Source organism: Danio rerio, chromosome 7 (assembly GCF_052040795.2).
Source record: "Danio rerio strain M-AB ecotype USA chromosome 7, GRCz13ab, whole genome shotgun sequence".
NCBI lineage: Eukaryota > Metazoa > Chordata > Actinopteri > Cypriniformes > Danionidae > Danio > Danio rerio.
This window is the reverse complement of record NC_141027.1, coordinates 6,207,830-6,225,374: the sequence shown is the minus strand read 5'-3', so window position 1 is coordinate 6,225,374 and position 17,545 is coordinate 6,207,830. Positions and strand designations below refer to the sequence as shown.

The 17,545-nt window shown below is 39.2% G+C and overlaps 1 long non-coding RNA gene across 1 annotated transcript; it reads right to left on the bottom strand.

The window, feature by feature from the left end:
• Nucleotides 1-14,217: 14,217 nt before the first annotated feature.
• Nucleotides 14,218-17,204, bottom strand: LOC147842998 (uncharacterized). The gene is made up of 7 exons (XR_015495243.2): nucleotides 17,101-17,204; nucleotides 16,875-16,996; nucleotides 15,996-16,075; nucleotides 15,821-15,875; nucleotides 15,646-15,721; nucleotides 15,395-15,571; nucleotides 14,218-15,056 (listed from the first exon to the last, which is right to left on the bottom strand). It is a non-coding gene; the product is annotated as an uncharacterized LOC147842998 (long non-coding RNA).
• Nucleotides 17,205-17,545: the final 341 nt, after the last annotated feature.

Here is a 17,545-nt window from a genome sequence, read left to right as displayed (position 1 = left end):
CGGAGGAAACCCACGCGAACGCAGGGAGAACTCCACGCAGAAACGCCAATTGACCCAGCCGAGGCTCGAACCAGCAACCTTCTTGATGTGAGGAAACAGCACTACCTACTGTGCAACTGTGTTGCCACCCAGCTGCAACCCATCACTGGGAAACATCCACACTCATACACTACGGACAATTTTAGCTTACCCAATGTCACCGCATATTTTTGGACTTGTGGGAGCACCCGGATGAAACCCACATTAACATGGGGAGAACATTCAATCTCTACACAGAAATGCCAACTGACCCAGCCGAGGCTCGAACCAGTGACCTTCTTGCTGTGAGGCGATTGTGCTACCCACTGCGCCTGCCTATACTCAAACAGCAAAATAACACATTATTTCCTTCCCCCTATTTTTCTGGCATCTCTTGCTTGGCTTCCTCTTCTGCTCTTCTCAGCTTCCACTGAGGACTCTGATGGTGAGTGGCTGATGAAATCCCATGGGTCTTGCTGCTCTGCATTTATATAAAATATATGAACAGACAGAAAGGCTTTTAGTAAGCTATAGACATGTTTATTTTGCTGTTTAATGTGTGTGTAGTGGTTGTCCAACAATTTCACACTCTAAACATTTACAGATACCATACAGACACTATACATTACTATCAAACAAAAGTACTATCATCAGATCATATGGGAGATTGTGATCACACAGAAACGCCAACTGAGCCAAGGTTCGAACCAGCGATTGATTAAAACAGAAATTAATACATTGAAATTGTAGTTTGACGTAAACAAATTGTCAATAAATATAAGTAAAACAATTGTTACGCAATTATATTTGGGAAATTAAAAAGTAGTCACAATATTAATTTACACACTGATAATGAAGTTACAGAAAAAGTATATATAAAGATTCTTGGTATTATGTTGGATCTTAAAACTAGTTGGAAACCGCAAATGAATAATGTGATATCAAAATTAGTAAAAACTATAGCTATAGTGTATAAACCAAGATTGATCTTGGACAGTATATCAATGTATTTTATAACACACTTATGTTGCCATATACGAGTTATTGTGTTGGAAATTGGGGGAATTCATATAATTCTAATTTACGATCCTCATGTACAATGCAGAAAAAAGTAATTAGACTGATATGAAGGATTCGGATTTCTGCTTTCCTATCCGCCTCATCATGGACCAACGTTTATACTTTATCATCCTGTTTCTCAGCATTTAACTGTGAATTGATTTTAACTAATGAATAAGTTAACATAAGTTAATACCGCTTAATGCAAGAATGTTCAGCGTCCTTGTTTCTTTTTTGCCTGTCTATTTTAACTTTGCTTTCAGGAAACAAAGAAAACAGGTCATAGGTCATGGAGATCTCTCTCTCCCTCCCTCTGTCCCTCTGAACAGGACTACTGATGCAGAGGAGAAGAAAAACACCTGTTCTAGTTGTCCTGATATTGTCTACAGCAGTGGTTCTCAAACTTTTTTCACCAAGTACCACCTCAGAAAAAAATTGTCCCTCCAAGTACCACCATAATGACCAGTATTGAAATACAGTAGCGTAGTAGGCCCAGTAAGGCAGCTACAACTCTGCAGTTTAAAATCGTGACAGATTAACTACTATTATTAAGAATTTTTATTATTATCAGCCACTTTAAACATTATAAATAGTTTGAACATTAACACTGTACTGTGCTTATATGTAAAAAAATAAATAAATAAAAACCTGGAAATGTTGCTTGGACCTCATAAATATAGGCTATATGTCATCATATTCATATATGAACCATTTTTGATCAATTTTGAAATATATGTTGCATGTACATATGACATTGATATTGGATTACTCTGCGTACCACTAGAAGGAAGCCTGCGTACCACTAGTGGTACACGTACCACAGTTTGAGAACCACTGGTCTACAGTAATTTAGCTGTTCGATTGATCTGTTTTGATTGTAATTCTTATTAAAGTAATTCCTTTTGTATTTAGATAGACACTGTGTAGTGAGGATTTTGTCTTGAACCAGTTTGATAACACAGCTGAACGTACAAGAAACATCCTTGAGTTTTTTTTAACACAGATGGTCTCTTGCGTCTATTGTGTTCCTGGTTTAGCTTTTCACAGGTCGGAGATCAGCTCCTAATAACTTAGGGTTGACCTAACCCCCAGGAACCATGTCGCCATCCATATCTGGAGTTTCTTTCTTGACGCACACATTAAGGCCATCCATATCTGGAGCTAGATACAATAATACTTCATTGACACACGCATTTAGATTTGTCTATTTTTGTTGTAACCAATGAGACCGTTTTTTTCTTGGATCCCACCTTTTCTGGACTTGTGTAAAGAGTATTATTGCTGTATTGATGTACTGTAAGGCAGAGCGGCCTGGGAACTCGTGTTGAAGCTGGCTTCTGCTGATGAAACTGCAAACTATCTTCAGTAAACTTGACTTATTTATTTAAATCTCTGACTCCAGCTCTTTTTCATCTACCTGACTGGTCATTCTTTGGGTTAAACTGTATACCATCCCTACAGATAGAAAACATGGGGTATTTGGAGCATACAAATCCTTTATTTTTTAAATTGAAGATACTCAAGTTCAGTGATTTGGTTAAATTTAAAACAGCACAATTTATGTTTAAAGCTATAGGAATAAATTACCTCTGAAATGTATACAAAAGTTTTTTTTGAAGAAAGACAAGGGGGACATAATCTGAGAGAAGAACAACATTTAAAATCAAATCAAGTTCAAGTATAATGATTTGTTCATTCAGTGAAGAGAAATAAATAATAATAATAATAATAAAAAAAACATTGCAGGGTGGGGGGTGGGGGGGGGTTAGTAAAACAAAAAAAAGGGTAAGAGAAAAATGTACTTACAACCAACTGTACTTACAACCAGTCATTAAACAACAGTCAAACGTTGAGATACACCGTCAATGCTGAAAGAAAATAAACAAATTAAAACGAAGGAGAGTGCTTCTATTAAATGGATAGCAATTTGATAAGTAAATTTAAGTTGTAAAACATTGCTACTTTTTGTTTCCCCAGGGCATCAAACCTTTTCCAGTATCAGAAAATACATGTCCACAACCCACAGGGATGTAGTTGGAGGTTTATTTTATTTCCAGTGGAGTAGAGCTGTGGCGCCTACCTGTGAGGTAAATCAAGTCATTTAGTACTAAATTGGGACCAAATTTTCGGTACCCCAATAACGGCTACATCAGGGGGCGTATTCATTTTGAACAGCCTACATTACAGACATTACGTATTTAGACTTGAGCAGAGCACTTAACAAAAAGAAACAAACAAGCATTATTTCAACTTTAGTCAGTAAACGTGACCTCACCTAACTGCTTTTCCTATAGATTCTTCGAAAGACAAGTAACATTGTGAAGCACCGCCCACGCAGGTTTCAACTAGGTCCTATACATGATTGTAAAGGTCGCTTTTGTGCACTTGAGGCGGTAATTAAGCGTGTTGATTCTAAAATCATGTCTGGAACAGGCAAAAGACTACGTTGCCGTATGGTATTGCGTGACAACCTCCAGGGAATTACCAAAACCACCATTCGTCGTCTCGCTCGTCGTGGTGGAGTCAAGCGTATCTCTGTTTTGATCTACGGGGAGACCCGCGATGTGCTCAAGGTGTTCCTTACGAACGTCATCCGTGACGCCGTTACCTACACAGAGCACGCCAAGAGGAAGACCGTGACCGCAATTGATGTAGTTTACGCGCTGAAACGACAGGGACGCACTCTGTACGGGTTCGGCGGTTAAACATCTACGACCAGTTTCATAACCCAAAGGCTCTTTTAAGAGCCACCCATGATATCATATAAAACGAGCTTTTACTGTTTATATCTTTGTAGAGTTTAAGTATTAATCAAATTAACAATCCCTTACGAATTTATTTGGCGCCGCGATAATTCTGCTGAGTCATCGCCGTTAGGCCAGAGCTATAAATAGCCGTTATGAACGACTGATCAGCGTGTTAGCCTATATGAATGGACATTTCTTAGACTGTTGTTGCTAATTTGACTGTCATGTTGCCAACAGACATTACTGTTAATATATTTGAGTTTAGTATGCACATTTGATGATGAATGTTATTGCAGCTCGTTTCAGTCAATGTTAATGACAATTCATAGTCAATAATAGTTTGTAATTATTTCTTCATTTGTTTTTCCTTTGTAGACCATTACATCTGATTCATTACTCACTACCATTACCCATAATCGAGCAATCTGATGCATATGTTGGAGCAAATAAATGTTTCAAACGTCAACACTTCTCCTGCCCTCCTGATTCTCTGACCGGAATCCGGTCCATATTTGGCCACCTTAACCAGTGGAAAATTTACATGTAGTAAGGTTTACTACATTATTATGACCCTTCGAGCCGGATTAAGAGCAATATAAACCCAGTATGGACCAAACAGGAAGTGACACTGAGAAAATGGACAGACCTCGCCGCAGGACAAATCTGCCACCTCACCTGGATGATTATGAAGTTGGTTACCAACCTATACAGGACCCTCCTCCAAAAGCTTCCACACCCTGTCCCAGTCATTCTAGAACCAGCTCAAGGAAAACGTCCGGCAGTGGTATCAGCTCTCATTCCAGGATGAGTAGACATTCTGTTACCTTCACTGGTGTTTATTTCCCACCAGAACTCTCTAGTGTCTAGACAGCTGTCTTGGAGGAGAAGATTAAGCAGAGACAGTTTGATAGTCTACTGCAGCAGATGCAGGAGGACTCACTAGCTGACGTGGAATATCAGAGCCTGCAGACACAAGCAAAGGAAGCATAGCGTATTAAGGAGGAGGCTTTTGCAGCTAAGGAAGCTTTGTCTAAGCATCTAGAGAGACAGCAAAAGCTACAACAGGCAGAGCCTGAGCTGGAAGTAGCCAAAATTGGTATCTTCAATGCTTACTAAAGACTCTGGTTCAAACACTCCCAGGTCTTCAGGCTCACCAGACAGCCCATCGCCGCCACCTCAACCTGATCAGACTAATGCATCCAGGAGTTCAGAGTCTCCCTCCTCTTCCCAGCTTCCACCTCAGCTACCAACAGTCACATCATGTGATGACATCTCACAGCTGTCACTTAAGGCTGATTTATACTTCTGTGTCAAACGCCAGCATATGCTACGGTGCTGACGCATAGTCCTTCGCCGTGGCTGACGTGCACCTCTCAAAAAAAATGTAACTACACGTCGCAACGACGCGTAGCGCAAGCTCTGTGGTTGGTCGGCTTGGTAGCGATGACGAGTCTGGGCGGGACCGAGAGCCGCGTGAATGGTGCAAGCCTGATGGAGCGATTGTTTACAAGTGTAGAGTCCCGCAAAGGAGCTCCTGATGGAAAGTTTTGTTTTGTGTTTACCTCATAGTTAAAGTTGTAGCATGTCCGCCGGTTCCTGCCTCAAAATGAGCGAGTTTGAGCCACTTTTACATCCCGGAAGTGTTCAAGAAAAGCAAAACAGCAGAGAAGAAACTCGACACGGAGAAACATTAACACCTCACTGCCCACTAGCGTTTCGGAAGTGTTAATGCAGACCAACAGAGACAGCGTGCAGAAGAATAAATGCAGAGCTACCCGCGTTGCATGCGCCGTGGGTCATGCCGGTCACTTGACGCAGAAGTATAAACCAGGCTTAACTCTGCCCCACGGACAATGAATAGGAATGATGCAGCAGTCATTCATTCCTCCAGTGAGCACACATGCATATCAGCAGCAAAATCTAATCACCAGCCAGCAGGCCTCAGCTGCACCACCTCTGCTCAGCCACATTCATTCATGCCTCTTCCCCTCACATACCCTGGTACAGAGCTACTGTTTGCCTCGGCTTATGGCATCCCACAACCAAAGCTACCAGTATTTGAGAGTGGTAATGAAAGTGACTTTGCCTTGTTAAAACTGGCCCTGGATATTTTGCTAAGTAATCACAGCTATTTTAGGGAGCAGTATAAATATAATGTACTGTTAAGTCATTTGAAGCTACCCAGCGCACAGCAGCTAGCGAAAGCTTATATGTATCATTCACATCCATACTCAGCTGCACTACAAGCACTTCAGGACAAGTACGAACAGCCATGACAACTCAGACAATCAGAGCTGGGTGCCATCATGAATAGCCCACCACTTAGACTGGTTGATGCTAATGCCTTTGACATTTTCGCCTTAAGGCAACGCAGTGGGTAGCATGTTCGCCTCACAGCAAGAAGGTCGCTGGTTCGATCCTTGGCTCAGTTGGCGTTTCTGTGTGGAGTTTGCATGTTCTCTCTGCGTTCACGTGGATTTCCTCCAGGTGCTCTGGTTTCCCCCACAGTCCAAGGACATGGGGTACAGGTGAATTGGATAGGCCAAATTGTTTGTAGTGTATGAGTGTGTGTGTGTGTGTGTGTGTGTGTGTGTGTGTGTGTGTGTGTGTGGATATTTCCCAGAGATGGGTTGTGGCTGGAAGGGAATCCACTGCATAAAAACTTGCTGGATAAGTTAGCGGTTCATTTCGCTGTGGCGACCCCAGATTAATAAAGGGACTAAGCCGACAAGAGAATGAATGTTCACCTTATCAGTTCAATCATTAGTAGGCATGTTGAGGACCCTTGAAGGTCAAAATGGGTACGAGCTTATGTGTGGCTCTCATGTGGATCGACTACTCAGCACCTACCTATCATGACAGCTTCGTTGAGTACTGTCTAAGCTGGGGTATCCTCCAGACAGGCACAGACAGAACCTATACACTCCCAGATCTGGCCACCTGGTTAGAGATTAATTCCCAGGAGAATCGAATTTCCAGTCGAGCTGCAGCTTTGTTCCTGAGTGATCTAGGTAAACCCACAACATATTCCCGTCCAAAGGAGCGATTCACACCTGTCCTGTTGACCAGTGAGAGAAGCATAAAAAGTCCTGATACTGAAGCACAGAGATCTAGCCCAAAGTCAAAGCCCAGGCCATATTGTCCTCATTGTGATAGCTGAGACCGTTATTTGAATGCATATGAAGAGTTTAAGAAACTAACTACAGCTCAAGTTACCACTTGGACTAGCGAAGGAAAGCGCTGCTGGAGGTGTGGTCAAACTCATGACGTGGCGGTCTGCAAACTTAAGCGCCCATGCAGTGTCTGCAAAGAGTTACATCTTACTGTTCTACATAATTCAGTTCAGGACACTTCTAGAGCTGTTCTCATTGTCAGTTTGCCACCTACCAGAAGTTATCTGGATCGACCTAACCGTTCCCCTAAAGTCATGCTGAAAGTGGCTAAAGTCCTGCAACACAGGTGATTAAAAAACTATGGAAACCCATGCTGTTCACGATGATGTATCAGAGAGAACATAAGTGCTCCAGCCAGTTGTGCAACAGCTTAAATCCTCTGGTTCCCCTGAACTGCTCTCGCTGCAGACCATTCACCAGTTTCACGCTGAACTTACATGATCATCTGTATCATTTGAGGTGTCATCTGTATCCAATCACACAAAGAAGTTTGCGATACACAACACATTCACTGCCACAGGTCTGTGTCTAGCGGAACACCATTACCCAGTGGCTGCTCTGCAAAGGGCTTATAGACACCTAAAAAATCTGCCACTGCCTCCCATGGATAAAGTGAGACCACTGCTCCTCATTGGGTCCGACATGCCGCATCTCCTGACAACAGTTCAGCCTGTATGCAAGGGCCCACCAGGGGGACCCTTCGTACACAACTAGGGTGGTCTCTCCAAGGCCCCATGAGCCCGATGCAGCCCTCAATATGAAGACACTGCTGACTTCCTCTTATGTCAGTTCCCACCTGTGATAACCTGTTTCAACATTTGGGGAGACTGGCAGGTGGACACACTTCCATACAACACCAAGATGGTTACCAGGTTCAAACAGGACAAGGAGGCTAACACTTTGCTGCAGAATGCAACCGTCAAGAGTGACTGTGGACTGTGTACAAAGATATGCTACACCATTACTGAGACGGACCCCTTGAACCTTACTCCACGCAGATAAAACAGCAGTTCTCTCAAGTTTACGCCATACTGAGCATACACTTGAAAGGAATCCAGAAAGGGCCAAAGTCTACTGCAGTGAGATTACTAAATTGGAGTCAGCTGGTTATGTAGCAAAAATAACAGCAGAGGAAGCAAACCATAGTGCAGAGTCCTGGTTCATTCCGCACCACATGGTGCACCATAATAGTAAAGACAGAATTATCTTCAACTGCTCCTTCCAGCACCATGGACAGTCTTTGAATGATCAGCTGCTGCCGGGGCCAACGTTGGGACCATCCTTACTAGGTGTCCTCCTGAGATTCTGCCAGCACACAGTTGCTATCAGTGGGCACATCAAAGGTATGTTCCACCAGGTTCGTTTGTTGCCAGGAGACAAATCTGTGCTACGTTTCCTCTGGAGAAGAATGTGCAGAGACGCAAAACCTGAAATATATGAATGGCAGGTCCATGTTGTGCCATTCATGCCCTCCAACACCACGTCCAAGAGCACAAAGAAGGTAAAACTGAATTGGTTGATATTGTGGAACATTCGTTTTATGTTGACAACTGCCTTCATAGTGTACCAATGGCGAGTGAGGTTAAGGTGATAGTAGATGGGTTACATCAGCTCCTTTCTGAAGGTGGCTTTGAAATTAGACAGTGGGCATGCAATATACCATCCGTAACCGAACACCTACCTTCAGAGGCCAGGTTTGCAAGTAGAGAGCGCTGGTTAGCACAAAGCCGTACTGATCTTCAGGAGCCCTCTCTTAGGTTATGGTGGGACTGCATCAATGACACCTTGGGGTACAACTTGCACTCTGTAGAGGCTGTTGAACCTACCCTGAGGAACAAATATAAAACATTGGCGAGTCCGTACAACCCTTTAGGGTTCATTACACCATTCACTACTAGAGCCAAGGTTATCATCCAGGACCTCTGGAAGCACAACCTTGGTTGGGACGACCCCGTAGAGCCATCACATTTGAGAAATACTTGGCTTACCTGGGTAGAAGAACTCCCTACACTTACCAAGATATAGTTCCCTCGGGCATATACCCCAGCCTCTGCTGACAACCCATCGGCTATACGAGAGCTTCATGTCTTCAGTGATGCGTTGGAGAGAGCCTATGGTTCAGTGGCCTATCTACGCACCACCGATGATTTCCTAGTTGTGTGTAAAATTTACATAAGACTAATCCAGAGTAATTTCTTAGCTGGAATAGCATTTGTAGTGTGAGGCTGTCTTTGTTTACAAAAACAACTGTAATTAAATTGTGAATAAATATGGTGCTTGTTAGCGATTAGCAAATTGCATTAGTTATTTGGTTTGTTTTTCAAGTATAATTCGTAGTGGGAACATAAACTGTAATCGTCCGTTATCTATAAGAAAGTGATGCATGAGCGGGACCTACAGTTTCAAAGCATATAATTGGTATATTTGTTTGCAGGCGTTTCTACATTATGACCAATAAAATCAGCATCAAACATTTATTGCACCAATCAGAGAATGTTGGTTATTCCTTATAAAATTTGCATAAGAGATTAATAAATAGCCAGTATTTTTAATCAGTCTGTCATAAAGCGAACATGATTGAACAACCGAAGACAGCCCCTGAGAAGGGTTTCAAAAAGGAGCTGACAAAAACTGCCAGCAAAGGAGGAAAGAAGCGCAAGTGGACCTGTAGCAGCCCTTCAGCTTTCAATAAATAGACAGAGTTATTGACGGGTACATTTAAAATGATTTACTTGGATGCAATTAAGTTTATCACATAAATCATCACTGTCTCAGTTCTTTGTTGTATACACCAAAGCATCAAAAGACCAAAGGCACCAAAAACACCGTAAAACTAGAGAAAACAAACAACATAGAAAAATAAACAAACATTTACAAAACATCTAACATTTTGCAAATAAATCAAACAATAAACAAAACACACCTCGCTCTGCTTGCTGAAGGGACACTAAAAGCTCAAGGCATTCTTCCGAGCTGTACATGTTAGCTCGTAGACAAACGTGAATTGCTCTTACTCTGCTTTGTCTCACTTAAATCCTATCAGTCAAGAGCGCCCTCCTATGGTGACTCCAATTATGGCAAGCAAGGCGAGTGCATTAAATTATGGGCAGTTACAGGACCAGGAAGAAGAGTTATGCTATCTACGTGTACAAAGTGTTGAAGCAGGTTCACCCTGACACTGGAATCTCCTCTAAGGCGTCTCGTCTCGCTCACTATAACAAGCGCTCCACCATCACATCGAGAGAGATCCAGACCGCCGTGCGTCTGCTGCTGCCCGGGGAGCTGGCCAAACACGCCGTGTCTGAGGGCACAAAAAGTACACCAAGTACACCAGCTCCAAGTAAACCACTGTCATCTTCTGCAAACCAAATGCTCTTCCAAGAGCCACCCATACTGTCTTTAAATGAGCTTATACTTGTATTTTTAACCTAAACGCAGTGTTATTTGTTTACTCGATAAAACGCTCATCGAAGCATAAAAGAAAATCTGGTTTGAGTGCTAGAACAGTAAACGTTGAAATGAACATACGGATATTTCGAGTATTTCTAACATAATTTGGAAAGTATGTAATGTAAATGTTTTCTGTGTTTTGCTGTATGTATTGTGAGAGATTTGCAGTAGCTCTGCTTTGTCTAACAAATTTAATTATTGGCCGTTTTGAATTAAAATGAGTTTATGCAGTGTGAATTCCTATAAAGCAGTTTTTTTTTTAAATAAGACATTCTTCGCACATAGTAGAAAGTAGCATTTTGCTTATAAGTGTCTTCACTTTTAGAGTCTAAGTCACTTTTTTTCTCTGATTGATTTTGTACCAAAGGAAATAATGTTTATTCGTTATTAAAACTGCTTTCAAATGTGTTATATAGTGTTACGTGCCAGCACCTATTGGTTATTTATGTTTGTATTATGTGTCTCATTGTGGTTTTCTTTTTATCACTCCAGTTCACTTCCTTGTTTTTGCCAACTGCTGTTCCTGATTGGCTGGTTCACATCTACTTGATGCAACCAATCCTGACACTGCTTCATGCTGATTGGTTCCTCTGTGACAACTCGGTTTCAGTTTCAGCCAATCAGATTACTTCAGCTCACTAAATATGTTTTTGTCTGCCAGCATATTGGCATTCTTTTGTGAGCGCGACTAGTAATTGTTTTTTATACCTGCTTGTTCGCTTGATTGAACCTGTGTTTATATCCCCATTTTGTTCAGTTTTGTTGTAATATAATGTCCGACTTATCTTTTATTTATACTGTGTTGTCATTTTGGTATAGTTATTGTTCTTACCTGTGTAATCATTCATTCCCTTTCCTCATGTTTCCCTACAGAGGTTTGGTAGAAAGACTGGTAGGTAAATAGGTCACGTGACATACATTTCAACACATAGGAGTTCAACTGTCTAGAGCAGTGGTTCTCAAAACTTTTACATCAAAGACCACCTCAGATAAAAATTCCCAGATAGCAAAATACACTCGGGCCAGTTCCGGCTAGATTGTCGCCTGCCGGAGACTTACCCCTCGGCCCAACTCCGGCTGCCGGACTCGGGCCGGATGCCTGTGGACTCACTGCCCGATTCCGGCCCGAATCAAGCGGGCCAGATGCGGCGGCCGTAAGCGAGCCGACGCTGCGCATCCGCGCCGGAATCGGCGCAAGGGTAATGTGCGCTGCGGCCCGGAGCTGGCGCGACTCCGTATTTATACACCTTATAAAACCTTTTAGTATTACATTGGTACTTGATATATGGTATTACAACCATTTGAATTTATATAACAGCAAACACAGGCTATAATGTAAACACAAAGTGTAAGCACTGTGTTTAACCTTTGAATAAAGTGCAAACTGCATACATATTCTGTAACGAAAATAATCAGACAAATGACAAAATTAATAAATGTTAAACGTTTATTGATTGAAAGAAAAAAAATAGTACTAAAATTTTATAAATAATTTTGTAGTGCACAAGAATATCAATATAAAAACAACAATAAAACAACACAATAAAGACACACAGAAAGATTTAAACAAAAAATCTAAAAATTACACACAAACACAGATGTTTTTAAAACAACCCTGTTTTCCCAACAGACTTCAATTAAAAATTTGTACAAACAGCTAAATTTTATATAAACCTAAATATAGAAACCAATTTAAGATATAGCAAGAAACATCTTAAAAATACCAATGACAATCCGTAAAATATACAAGTCAAACTTGTAAAAAGTACTGCAGAATTCTGAAGAAACATCTTGAAACATTTTTTAATAAAACATTAAAATAATAATAAACAAACAAGTCAAACTTATTTTTTAATAAACTTGAACAAAATCAATTGCACAAACAGCAAGACATGAGTGAGATGATTATACATTTCATATATATACACGTCTTGTGCAATTTTTATATTTATAATTTTATTTGTATTACGTTTATTAAAAATGTATCAAGATGTTTCTTCAGAATTTGGCGCACACACATACATACATACATACCATACATACATACATACCATACATATATACACACACATACATACACACATATATATACTTATACATATTTAAATGCAAATGAAAGAAACAAATTGTTCAAGTATCAGGGAACATCCTAATACACTTAAAATGTTGTTTAAAAAATAAAACAAAATAGTGATGTAGACATTTGACACATTAGCTTTCTCTTCTTTCTTCCTCCATCCCTGTCAGGGGCAAGTTGTAGCTACCTTGTAATGCATTTTTCCACTTCTTTATCAGTGGCGTGGTATGGACATTTGTCCTCACTCCATCTGTGATTAAAAGATAAACAGATAATTAGTAGTGAACAAGTACTAATGTAAAAAAAAAGAAAAAAGTAGGCTACCTACGAAGCAAAAAAACAATTAAAAAAAAACAAATAAACTTAAAACACTTTGAAATTAGCAAGAGCTTGAACTTACCAGTTTCTTCATTTGTTCGGGCTGCTCCTTTAGTTGATTTTCAAGCTTTTCCAAATCAAATTGGCCAAAGGAAGGTCAAATGTGTTTACATCTGGAATTTCATCACGTCTGTTTTGGTTTTGTGAGAATCAGGCCCAGCTGCTGCTTTATGACGTTGCATAATTTTAAAACTTCAGTCAGTCGTGCTAAAAAAGAAAAATAACAGATTAGTATAAATCAACCTGTAGTTTATTCTCATACAACTTCTGTAAATACAACAGTGGGTTAGACACTGCTGATATTCTCTAGTTGATCTTTACTTTCTAGCTGCATTAAACCTTAACAAATTTAGTGATGTCTTCAATTCTTACAAAAACATCACGAGATGCAATAAGTTCTGTCTTGATCTCAAACTGCACTAGAACAAAGACTGTAAATGTTCATAGGTGTACTGCAGGAGTGTCCAAACTTTTTGGGCCGAGGGCCAGATGCAAAAAAACAAACGTTGTCGCGGGCCAAATTTTACATACATCACACAGACACGTGTATATATATATATAAAAATACAGTTTAGTCAGAATTGTTAGCCCCCCTAAATTATTAGCCACCGTTTATTTTTTCCCCAATTTCTGTATAACGGAGAGTTAAACATTTTTTTCCACACATTTCTAAACATATTAGTTTTAGTAACTCATTTCTAATAACTGATTTATTTTATCTTTGCCATGATGACAGTAAATAATATTTGACTAGATATTTTTAAGACACTTCTATACAGCTTAAAGTGACATTTAAAGGCTTAACTAGATTAATCAAGTTAACTAGTCAAGTTAAGGTAATTAGGCAAGTTATTTTATAACAATGGTTTGTTCTGAAGACTTAAGGGGCTAATAATTTTGACCTTAAAATGGTTCATAAAAAAAATTAAACCGCTTTTTATTCTAGCCGAAATAAAACATGTCTTTCTCCAACATCATTTGGGAAATATTTAAAAAAGAAGAAATAAATCAATGAGGGGCTAATAATTCAGACTTCAACTGTGTGTACACTCTCAGAAAAAAAGGTACAAAATTGTACCTTTTAGGGTACAAATGGCCCGTCACTGGGGTGGTACCCTTAAGGGTACAAATTTGTACCTCTATTTAAAGGTACAAAATTGTACCTTCTACATTTGTACCCTTTAAGGGACAATTTTGTACCCTAGACACTGAAGGTACAAAAATGTACCTTTTTATATTATATAGTATTTTCAGGGTACTGACCAAGGCATTTTGATCCTTTGGTGACTGCATGCACAAATAAATAAATAAAATATTTTGGTTCACAGATGTCCATTTTTATTTACTAATGTAGAAATATTTCATTACAACTCACAACTGAATGTGTTAAGAAATAAAATTACACAGCAAGTATAAAGCAGACATGTAAAACAGTAAAAAGAACAATTTAGATAAGAATAAAAACTAAATAATCTACACTTAATACAAAGATCACAAGAATACTGTTTAAGATTTATAAACACATTACACAGGCTACATCAAGTACTGCACTTTATAAAGTCCAAAGTATTTGTCTTTAGTCAGAATACTCAGTCATAAAAAATAATTTGTCATCAACAGTGCAGAAAACCAAATACATCAGTAGCCTCTTCCTCAACATCAGTAGATTACTCCTCATCATCCTCAAGTGGAGTTGTAATTTGTTGTAACACAATATGTGTTTATGCTTTTGATAAACATGACATGGAAAGCACTCATAACTGGAAAATGTTCTTTGATAGTCATTAGGACCACAAGTTATTTAAAAATGTGCTTTATGCATGAATGATAGCAGTGTGCTGGATTAACTTGATGATTGTGATTATCCCAAGAGCATGTAGAGAAACAAAAAACAAGGTAGATCACTCTGGTAACTGGAGTAGATCCAGGCTTGTCACCGTCCACAGTTCATTCAAAACATTCCACTGCAGAAACATCAAGGTGTTCTTCTAATAAGATGGATATGTCAAAAATGTATATTCGTCCACATCATTAACCCAGCCAATCGCAATCCCATCAACTCTGAAGACTGCCGTGACTCGTCTTGTTAACACAGTTGTCCAGTCGCTGGCCTCCTCCTGTACTTGAACTGTTGGATGTGGTGAAGATGGTTCACTGTAAATGACAAAGCAATAATTACTTTAATATCAGTCACTCTATCACTGATGAAGAGAAAATCAACATGCATAGAAAGTAAAATAATTAATATTCACTGATTAAAAAAAAAAAAGTATCACAGATTAAAAGACTAATATAAATTTCATTCATTCATTCAATTTCTTTTCGGCTTAGTCCCTTTATTAATCTGGGGTCGCCACAGTGGAATGAACCACCAACTTATCCAGCATATGTTTTATGCAGCAGATGCTTTTCTAGCTGCAACCCAGTATTACGAAACATCCAGACACACTTATTCACACACACATTTATACACTACAGACAAATAAGCTTACCAAATTCAGCTATAGCGCATGTCTTTGGACTTGTGGGGAAACCGGAGCACTTGGAGGAAACCTTCACGAACACTGGAAGAATATGCAAACTCCTCACACAAATGCCAACTGACCCAGCCGAGGCTCGAACCAGCGACCTTCTTGCTGTAAGGTGACAGCACTACCCACTGCGTCATCCTAATATAAAGAATATCAAGCATTATAAAATGCATTTATCACAGCATATACTGAACAGAAAACAACATACGCACCTGAGCACAACGAAATGTTGAAGTGTCTCACTTAACAAGGCTGGCAACATGAGAAGTGCTGCTGTAAAATCAATTCCTGGAACATAAGATGTGGCTTATAAACAAATATGAAGGAATCCATACAAAGCTAGAATTTAATAATATTAATCAAGTGGAGAAAGTTTAGAAAGAGTACCTTAGAGTCAGATCCATAGCATTCTTCAGTTGATCTCTCATCTTTCGATGAAAACCTAGAAAATAATTTTAAACATGTGGGTGTACATTTATTGTTGTTTGTAAGTAAAAACCTACAAATTTAAAATAGTATGTAAGCCATTAAAACCATGGTATAGATAATGAGACATACTTACATCTTGAAAGCCATGCACTCATATGACATGCATTCATTGGTCTGATGCTGTTAGGCTGCATTCTGTTGTTCAATCTTGTCCTGAAATACAATTGGAAACTTCATAAACTTCTGGAAAGCAATAAGATAAAGCAATAACTATTTACTTATTTTGAGATATTAATAAAATAGGTAAAATAGCTCAAGGTACCAGTTTCAGAACAGATGAGACAAATTATTACATTAAAGAACAAAGTATAACTTAAAACGTAGATTTATACAACATGGTATGTTAATAATTCTACATTAACATAAGTATAACGATAACCGATAGTAAAGCATCAACAATACATGACAGTTTGTGGACAGTCCTCAACATTAATGTAACTTAGACACTGAAACGAAGATATGTAACAAGCCTACACACACGCCACGTTTGTAACTAGCCACGTTTACATAATCAGTCGCTTTGTCGGTGACAAAATTGTGATTATTCTTCACAAAATGGCTTATATAACCGTCTAAAATTACATTTCAGCGGTCAACCGTGGCTAGAAAAATGGCCTCAAAATATAAAACATTATCGATAATTACAAATTTCCAGTATTAATAACAAAAGGTTTTATATCAAGGTATATGAAGACTTTGGTCGCGCGAGCTCCGGGCCACACCGCACATTACTCACGGGCCGATTCCGGTGCACGGATACGGCAGCGTCGGCTCGCTTCTGCCGCCGCAACTGGCCCGAGTGTATTTTGCTATCTGGGTTGCGATTATATTCCGCCGTGGCAACACTTATTAATAAAGCAGTAACGTAACGTAAGATATAAGACGCGAATACGTAACGTAGGCGATAAAGGGAACTTTTACACCGAGAAAACTAACAGCATATAGTACTCACCGTCTATAACGTTATGTCCCTCGGTGACTTCGATATCACATTGTATTAACTTCTTTAATAAGCTGCAGACATCTTAGCAAACACCATCCTGCAGGCCAACGTACACCAGACAGCCCGGAGCACTTAAAGCGGGGGAAAGCCGAGACCCGAGAGTCAGACAACATCAACAGAACACGGCTTCACATGTAAAAATGAGACTGAAAATATATCTTTAATACATTCTTACCTGAAAAGTGTGGACTCCAAAATAGACTTTTCTTTGAAAAGCGTGCGAAGTTCTGTGTAAACAGCCAGCATACTCGACGGACCGCCTCAGTAACAAACACTACTATAACGTCTCAACAAGCCAAATTCTTAAAGAGACAGTAACATCACCACCTGTATGAAGATGATGTCACTCTGCATGGTTCTTATTCTACATCCCATAAACTATAGGGTCTTAAACAGTAAGCAAAGACCAGTATTTACGTATTTACGACCAGTATTAAATTTTAATGATTAAAATTACATTCAATTATAAATTAAATTATTAACATTTTTGAGAAAAAATGTAATTTAAATACATGAAAAAAATTTAATTATTAAAATACTTAATTCAATCAATTTATTTATTTATTATATTTTAAAATTATGTATTTTAGTATTAATGTTTAGTATTAATACATTTAAAT